At 40.7% G+C, this 9,655-nt stretch overlaps 1 long non-coding RNA gene across 1 annotated transcript; it reads right to left on the reverse strand.

Annotated features, from left to right (window-relative positions):
- Positions 1–584: 584 nt before the first annotated feature.
- On the reverse strand, positions 585–9,541 carry LOC123380574. Its single transcript, XR_006586534.1, has 2 exons — positions 6,163–9,541; positions 585–815 (listed from the first exon to the last, which is right to left on the reverse strand). It is a non-coding gene; the product is annotated as an uncharacterized LOC123380574 (long non-coding RNA).
- Between the last annotated feature and the right edge of the window lie 114 nt (positions 9,542–9,655).

Below are 9,655 nucleotides of genomic sequence, written 5' to 3' on the forward strand. Positions count from 1 at the left end.
AGCCAATAGATGGTAGATGCTGTTATTATCAATAACTTAAGGAATGGTAAATTTGACCAATAAAGCGAGTTTTAAGAAAATAATGAAGAAGATACGCTCTTGGTTTTTTCAAAAAGGAAAAACACAAAAAAGTACAAAGAAAAAAATCTCGGTAATCTCACGTAGACAAAACCTGCTGGAAGGTTACTTTACAAAAATTACTAAATTTTAATTTTACCTGAAATTAGTAGAAGGAACTGAAATGAAATGAAATACTGCTGAACCTCAGATGTTTACTCACAACAGAGATAGATTCATTCCTAAACTAGCCCTCTAAAGGCAAAAGAAGTTATGAAAAAATAGGGAGGTTGAGTTGGGACACGCGGTATTTCCATTCCGGTTCATGTTTCTTGAAGCTGAAAGTTTAATTGTTCACCCGAGGTGAACAATTGTTTTGTAAAAATCAGAGGATATTTTTCATGTTTAAGCAAATAAAGTGCCTGAATTTTTAGATTAAAAACAAAAGAACAAAGCTGAAAACCTTAGCAGGCTGTTCAGAGAGACTTCTAAGAAATTATTAGGGAATGACGAAGTTGTAAGCCAGATAACTAGAAAGAGGACCAAACACTTTATTTACAAAACAAGAGGAAGTGATTGTGGCTGGTGTCTGAAATAAATCCAAGAAGGCTGTACGTGAATTCTGAATATCAGTCAGTTTTCTCCTCCCTCTGAATCAAGTGTTTCTTGTGTTTGAATAGATCTGCTCTAGCCTGAATTTTCTCGCTTCTCCTCTGGGAGCGGAGTCCACACATTTCATATTGTGTTGTCTTCGTTCACTGTAAAAAAGAAGTGTTTAAAACTTGGAAATAAGGCAAAAAGTTGGGCTGCAAGTCCTTTCAAAGTCCTACTGGGGAATTGTTTAAGTCACCCCAGGATTATTTAATTTTCTAGCACAATATGTCTGTGTTTGACTTTGCTATTTATTGTTTGGTGACAGCCAGATACTGCAAAGTTATGGGTTAATTTGTATTTTTCTATCTGGTAGGAAAGATAGCCCCAAAGGTTACGGTTGTATTAGCCTGCAGGATATTAACTAGTTTTTTTTTTTTTTTTTTTTTTTTAACCTAGCAATCTTATTCTAACATTCTTTTGTTTTGAAATGCTTTCCCTGGGAGATTATATCAACTCTTTTTCCTCAAATGCTCTTGGAATCAGCTTTGCCATCTATTGGTTCTGTTGTAAATTTATGAACTGAACAAAACCTTTGACACGTGTCCATCCTATATTTGAATGAGAGCCATGATTTTACCATTTTAACAATTATACTTTGATATAGCTGACCAACCTCAGCTCATTCTCTCTCCGGTCTCCTGTGATGACTTACTCTCTTGTTTTGCTGAAGAGTCACCTGGGAGCCTATTTAGAATGCAGATTACCTTGCCCACTACTCATTCTAATTCTAGGGTTTGGCATGGGGTCTAATGATACGCATTTTCACAAGCACCCCAGGAGACTCTGAGGCCCTTGATCAGAGATCCGACCCTTTGAGAAAGCCCCCCAGTAACCTGGGTAGGCCACAGTTCAGAGTGGCCAGAAAAGGCTGGGCTTAAACGTCTAGGCCTTGGGATGGACTGGAGTCCAATAGTCCATTTTCCTAAACTTCAACCTGAAGACGGTAATTGATCTCAGACGTTCTACCCATTGGCTGTATCACAGTGAGGATGACCAGGAATCCCTTTATGAAAGTTGAACCTTGACAAATTGCCAATATTCATCTCTTCTAGTGACCTTACAAAAACAGCAGGTTTGTAGGGGCCAACCTAATAACTCCTAAGGTGTTTCCAATATGAAGCTAATTTGGCAACTAAGTTGTGACTATAATAATCGGGACATGGAATTTCCAATATTTGGGGAAATTGCTTTGTAGTTTCATCAGACTTAAAGTGGGGAGAAAAAAAAAGACTCTCCTACCAGAAAAATGCACAAAGTACAACTTTTTGCATACAATCTCTGAGAGATTTATGGACTCAAAAGTCCATGGTCACTCCTATTTTACAACTTTCTTTCTGAAGGCTGCAATCTTTAGGGATGGAGCTTTGCTGCCCCCTACTGCTCTGTGGTTCTTAAACTGGGTTTGCTTGGCTTGTGACTCTCCCAGTGTGGAGCTTTGTAGGAGCTACAACCAGCTGTCACCTCACTCCAGCTGTCAGAGTAGTCCACTTCTAGGTACAGGAACAGGTATTCCAGACGTATTTACTTACAATTCACATGTTGCAATGAATTATTACTAGGACAGGGGTGGGGGAAATTTTGTGTTTTGATGAGACGCTGCATTATCCTGTCTAGAGTACACCCTTCATTCTGACTCTAAGGAAGCTATTTTTCAGCTCTGTCCTGTAGATAACTGAGAAAATGCAAAACAATTCTTGTTTTTAGAAGCGCAAATTATATCTTGTGGGGAGAGGTTCACTTGACATCCCTCCCCAGTGGAGGAAGAAGCTAGCTTTGCGTCCATTTGGACATTCATTTAAATATTCCTGGACTGTGTCTGTTCTTTGGATTCTGCTAGTTATAACGTCCACCTGGTTCCCTCATTTAAAATTAAATAAAAAATTTAACTTGTGTTCATTTGAGATCTGTAGGAGACAGACTCTCTTTTGAGAGGGCCAGGATCATATCAGAGATTTTGAAGGGCTGGCCCTTCCCTTGAAGGCTCGCTCATAGTCTGATGAAGGAGACACTTAATGGTTGCCAGTAACTCTGACACAGCAGGAAGCAATCTGCCTCTCTTCTTTTCACCCTCCCTCCAGCCCCCCTGTATTCAAACAGGTAGCACCCTACTAGGTGGAGAGAGATGGAATGCATATGAATTTGGCCTCCAATCTGGGCTATTTTAAATCCTCAGATCTTGACTCAAAAGACAAGTTGCATTCTGATGAACTCATCTGGGTTCTGGGGCTACATTTAAAAAAGAACAGAAAATATCAGAACGCATCAGATGGCATAAAAGCAAGTGTTTCAAATACCTTTTGTCACAGTTTAGTCAGGGTACATATTATTTATTCATCTTACCTCTATTATTTATATCTATCTATATATCTATATCATTTACTGTGGTTCATGAGCCAAAACAACAAAAACAAAAAGCAAACAAAAACACACAACAAAAACCGTTGCACAACACTGACCCTAGTTGTACCCAGAAAATCTGCTTTCTTTTTTCACAAAGGCTCCAAAAGAGTATCAGATTAGGTTTGAAATAAACTTTACTTTCAAGCCCCTAACTATTCTAAAGGGAATGACTAGTTAGCTTCAGCTTCCTTAAGCACTGCTGATGGGGCTTTGTCTGCATCTAGACACTTCGAGGACTGGACAGAGGGAAACAGAGCTGGGATTACCACGCCAGACCTTCCTACAAAGAGTTGGGTTTTTTTTGTTTTTTGTTTTTTTTCTAAATCAACCTCTGCCAGTCAGGGTGGAGCGGCCAGGAGAAAGTCTGGGATAATGATGAGGATTATTTTTTAGGATTTCAAAACCATCTCAGCAAGGTTTTATTATTTAGCTGCCAGAAGTATAAATTCTGTGAAGCTCAGACTTGCTGACTCGTTTTATATTAAAATGTGCAAATCCCCACCCAGACCAAGCAAAAATTATTGTGATCATGCATCATTTCCTGAAAAGATTAAAATTGTCACTTTATAAAGTAATCCTGGTTCCTGTTGGTCGCCATGCAAAAATTAATTTTAAAAATGTGACAAGTGTAACAGCACATCTACAAGAATGGACTAGAAGTCAGTGTCAAGAAGCTAACCCAAATTAGAGGTGGAATGTTTAAAAAAATTTTTTTTTACGGCTTATTCTGGGATTAATACCAGGATTTCACTTTTGGAACTTCAAAAATGAAGGCGGCGTTTTGTGAAGCACGTGCATGCTTTACCAGCTTTCGTATCCCACTTGGGGAAATTGAGCCTCCTTTAGAAAAGACAAGGACTGACCCACAGGAAGCTTCCTGAAAATGCTTTTTTGGCATATGATAGAGGCAGCTATCGCTTAAAACCATGTCTGGACAGTCTGCCAGCAAGGGGGTGGCTGGGGACAGCCACAGCCTGGAATTGGTTTCATACTTTCTATTTACCTGGTTTTCTCACTGGGCCTAAGATGGTTGTAGGAAAGTTTTCTCTTTGGGCCTAGCCTTATTTTGCAAAATGCAGTTTTAAAAGCCCTAGGAAGAAAACCACAGCCTAAATGGAGCGCTAGAATGAATCCTCATTTACCATTTCCTGGAGGAGCCTTAATTGTATTTCATGTGTAAACCAGCGCCTGGGATCATTCTTCCCTCCCAATATAGTGAGTTACAGTCTCCAAAATAAAACAAAGATAAAGCAAAAATCCAAGCAGTATAGTTATTTTATTAAAACAAACACCCAGAATACCAGTTATATTTTAATATATGTATTTCACTTTAATTAAGAGTACTCCTTTGGTAAAGATGTTGGTGCTATATATAGGCTGACAATATCCACAACAGGTGGGAGCAGGTAGGCAGGTCAGTCTGGCATGTTTTCTTCTTTACAAAAAAAATTTTTTAATGTTTATTTATTTTTGAGTGCAAGCAGGGGAGGGGCAGAGAGAGAGGGAAACACAGAATCTGAAGCAGGCTCCAGGCTCTGAGCTGTCAGCACGGAGCCCAACACGGGTCTCAAACTCAGGAACTGCAAGATCATGACCTGAGCCAAAGTTAGATGCTTAACCGACTGAGCCACCCAGGCGCCCCCTGGCATGTTTTCTTCTAAGTTAATATTCAGTTAAGGTGCCATTCCAGAAACTCTGTTTTGGTGATACTCTTGTAACCACTACTAATACATGATCTACTGTAAAATCTCCAAGTGCCTCTGTGCGATACATGTGAATCTATATGCATAACCTTGGGCTGGAAAGAACAGGTCACACTTATCTACCAATGGAGTAGAGACCCTGCTTATCGCTCGGCCACCCCCGCCATCCTGACGGAGATCACCAGAGGCTGAGCCGGGGCAGCAGCAGGGCTTGCTGTCTGTGTTGTGCATGGTGATGGGGGTGGTCGGAGGGGGAGCAGTGGAGGGCGTGTGGCAGTGAATCTTGGTAATGCCGTTAACACACGCCCTTCCATACGTCCTGCTCAACGCTGATTTTCGGTCTTTCTGTGATTAGCCTCCCCCTGCCACCTTTGCTTCACTCCCTCTCACAAAGCACATTATTTTGAGTCCAGGTGGATTAGCAAAACTGCTCACAAATTCCACAGCAATAGTAAATTCTGAGCAACAGCAGGCTTTTTGATAAGATACTCTGACCACGGCCCATGCTTTCATTTTCAAGTCAGCTTTCATCCCATAGCGTATCATACAGTTACACACTTAGAAGAGCCTCCCGGGCTCATAAAGCATCTTTCTGAACAGATCCAAGCATTAATAAATGTTACCCATTACTTAATAATATCCAAATTTCAAATGTTATCCTCCTCTTTACAGGTACCTAAACAGACACCGAGACAAAGAGAACAGATTTGCCCGTGGTCAGTCAGCAGTAACACCGAAGTCTCTTCACTCCTAATTTACTGGTATATATGCTAAATTACACTGCCTCCTCAGCCCTCTGGGAACATAATCCTGGAACCCTGTGTAAGCAAAATGGGCCCCAAATTACATTCTCACCAGAGAAATTAATTGGATAATTTATCAAGTGCGAAAATAACATCAGAATATTCTGCACAATTGATCGAGGACTTTCACATAAATCCATTATAAAAAGGATCCCTTCAGGCAAAATAAATAAGATTAAAATTCAGCATAATAGATTTCCAAGTTGAAGACGAGCTGAAAGCGAGGACTACAATTCTAGCTACAGCTCACATATCACACATTTCCTCGAAGAGTTTAAGATGACTCGGTAGAGGCTAATTGTCTTAGATTTTTAAAGAGAAACCAAACTTGAGGAAGTCTCATTAAAATTAACACTAAGTAAGAAAGCAAATGTTCCAAAATGTTACTCGTAGAGGTTAGGTGGTGGTTGTTCACTGTACAATTCATTCAACATTTTTGAACGTTTGAAAATATCATGAAGCGCAGAGGTTAAAAAGCAAACCAAAAAACAAAAAAACAAAAAAACCCAAAAAACCCCATCTATACACTTCCACCCAAAACTTACATGCGACAAATAAACTACCAGAAATCGGCCGGCGTGAACCAGAATTTTCGTTAGCTGCTCCTTACTAAAAGTCTGTGAGCATGTACTTTGTGCCAGGCGCTGTGCAGTGGCACTCACCACTTCGGTGGTGACAGTGTTTACACTCTCCTGAGGACTGGAGTAAGTCATTACAGGCTTCTAAGACCAGCGGCATTTCTCTCCTGTAACACAGGAATCCGTACTTTCTCTTCCCCGTTGGGACTTTAGCTTGGACCCTGAAGTCCATGGGCAGGAGCACTGGGCGGATGCCATCGGTCAGCAGGGGCAAGGAATCTCCAGCAGGTGCTCCCTTCCAGAAACCCCGCTGGGCAGTAGCAACGCAGTGTGCTTTGCTGACCTTCCAGGAGGGCTGTTTCAGCGGCAAGCCTGGAGGGAGCAGAAGAGTCCGCCTCTCCTTCCCTCTTGTCCTCAAGGCGGGGCTAGTGTCCTGCTGAGAAAGCACTTTGAGAGAGAAAAAAAGAGCACCACATCTCCTCATTCTACAAAATGTATGCCCCATCTGGCATTATTTTTTAGTATCTTATAAATTTATAGTAACAATTTGGGGGGAGGAAAAAGCTTTAAAGCATTAAAGGCTTAGGTGACATTTAGAGAAACCAGTAGTCCTCTCCTTGCAAGTGCATGACTATAAGTGAAGGCTGGAATTGAATATTACAATCTGAAGAGATCCATCTAACCAGATTTCATCAAATCATCTTTCTGGATACTGGGAATTTGGAAGTGTTGACCCCATTCCATAGATGGCAATGGTATCAACTGTGAAGCTAACTATAAGCTTATCATGCGAATCTGGGAAATTTAGAGAAAAATGTATTCCAAAAGAAATATACAAATGACTATTGTCCATTTTTCATTTAAGGCACTGCACTGCTTAGGCGTTGTAGAGCTAGGCATCACAAAAAACACCTAATGGTGTTTTGTATAAAATGATGAGTTGTGACTTAATCGAGGCAAGCCAAAAAAATGAGGAGTAACAAGTAAAGAACATTGCTTTAAAGTCTTAAGTTAGAAAAACTTCTCTACTAATTAAAAGTGTTTTCTGGTCACCAGAGAATTGACAGTTCCCTGGATAACAGTTCCTCTTTATGGAGAATGTAATCTAACTGGATGCATAATTCCTCACCTCTTCCTGCTTACCTCATCTAAGACTTACTGGTACAGAAACAGTAATGGAGAACATCATTTTACACCTGTCACAGAAACTGCCAGGTATCATCCAACGTCTCCATGTTAATCCAGTATTAGAGGAACAAAACTTGCCTTTCATTCTACTTCACTTTATTCATCCCCACAATAAAAGTTGCATCCCACTGTAGCATAGCCAGAAACCGCCATTGCTGCAAGGGCTGAGGGTCGGTAAAAACTACCAAACTACCAATCGACATCCTGACTTGTTTTCCTGCGGCAAAATATATGACTTGCAACAAGTTTCATCCAACACTGGGTTGGACACCTCTGGGAAAAGAGGAAACAATTTCGCTAAGTTCAAGATGACGTCAGAAGATAAACATGTTTAAAAGGTCAATAAAATAAAAATACATGGGGCAAACACTGGGTGAGCCAATTGAGTGAAACCAGCACGTGTGAGTGGGGCGGATTTGAAAACCCACGCTTGATTCTGAGTTGAAATCTTAACAAAAGTTTCTATTTAGAATGACAGTTTGACCATTACTTTTATTCTATATTCACAATGAATGGCCAGTATAAAATAAGTGCCTGGTTTCTTACAAAATGTTTGCGGGTTAAAAAAAAAAAAAATTGCTTATTTGAATTAAGAGGAGACCCAGCTGATGGACACATTTGAAGTAGAATATTATGTCAGCAAAAAATAAGGTTAGGCCATTTCCTACTGGCAAAACTCTTTAGTAAGTATTGTCAACACTCTGCTGGTTACAACTTAATTTCTTAAAACAGAATTTTATGGCTGGAGTGGACCTTAGAAACATCTAAACCAACTCATTTTACAGATGAGAAACCTGAAGCTAGAAGTTGAAATCAAGCAAAAACTGTTTTTGTTTGGATTAAGTATAGTAGGAAAAAAAATAACATAACCAAAGCAGGAAATGACTGGCCTCAGAACCTAAAGCACAACCATGCTTTTTATAGAAATTTGACCAGGAAGCTTTTAAATAGCATTTCCTTTTTTGGTAGGGTTGAATGTTTTGTGGCAACCCCTTTTTTCCCCCTCTGATAAAAGTTACGTTTGCAGTAGAAAATGTAAAACATATGAAGAAAGCACAAAGAAAAAAATAAGTCCTCAAAAATAGTTCAGTATATTTCCTTCAGGCTTTTTCTATGTAATGAAAGTAACTACCATTTACTTCTTAAATGGAACTCAACAGTTATTCACTGAAAAAGTCACAAGAAGGGCAGCGGTGCAGGGTTTCGAACCTAGATGGTGGTGCCGCAGCGCTTCCTGGGAGCTAGATGGAAGGCACGGCGGCTGAGGGACACAGACTTCAAGGAAGCAAACTGGGAACCGGTGATGAGCAGGTGGTACGGTTGGTAACTCTGGGGAACAGGATCCCTGCATGACCTTTGTTTTTACTCTAGAACATGAACCCATCAGAGAGGAAGTCTAAATGTTGGGGGAGAGGGGCAGACAGACAGGTAAAGGGAAAGGCCACAATGACACTTGCTGGGTCAGCCTGGAACTGAAACCATTCTGCTCCACAGACAAGGTCTCTTGGCTTTCTCTTGAAATTAAGGCTGATCTTGAACGCTCAGATTTGGCTTCTCTAAACAAAAGTACCATCTCTCATGACCAGACATTATTAAACAATCTTGTGTAAACAGCAGAGTGTGTGGGTCCTCTCAGAGTCTTCTAAGAGCCTAGACTAGCTGTGGGACTCCCTGAGAATGAGATTTCACCGTATTTATATCTATAGGCCTTAACCAACAAATGGCCTAAAAACCATCTCTATTAGGAACACTTAGCCACTTTGATACATTCCACATGACTCTCCTCAGGTATATACTGCTGGACTAAAGAACCTATTCATGCTAAGTCCTGATAGAACCACCAGGATTTCCCACCCTGGTTTGATGACCTCTCAGGTATCTCCAAGGATCTCCCAGATATTAAGAAATTCTGCCTTTAGGAAATCAGTTTTGTTCCATTTAACTAACTCCCAGAGAGTGTTCAAAAGAGCTGAAAATTTCTGGCTCAGATTGCTTCTGCCACCACCAGGAGATGCCATGTTGGTTGACTAGTTGATATATTTAAAAAAAATTTTTTTTAATGTTTATATTTGAGAGAGACAGAGAGACAGAGTGCAAGTGGGGGAGGGGCTGAGAGAGACAGGGAGACACAGAATCTGAAACAGGCTCCAGCCTCTGAGCCGTCAGCACAGAGCCCAACGCGGGACTCAAACCCACGAACTGTGAGATCATGACCTGGGCTGAAGTCGGACGCCCAACCGACTGAGCCACCCAGGCACCCCATGACATATTT

The sequence above is a fragment of the Felis catus genome, chromosome D1 (assembly GCF_018350175.1).
Source record: "Felis catus isolate Fca126 chromosome D1, F.catus_Fca126_mat1.0, whole genome shotgun sequence".
Classification (NCBI taxonomy): domain Eukaryota; kingdom Metazoa; phylum Chordata; class Mammalia; order Carnivora; family Felidae; genus Felis; species Felis catus.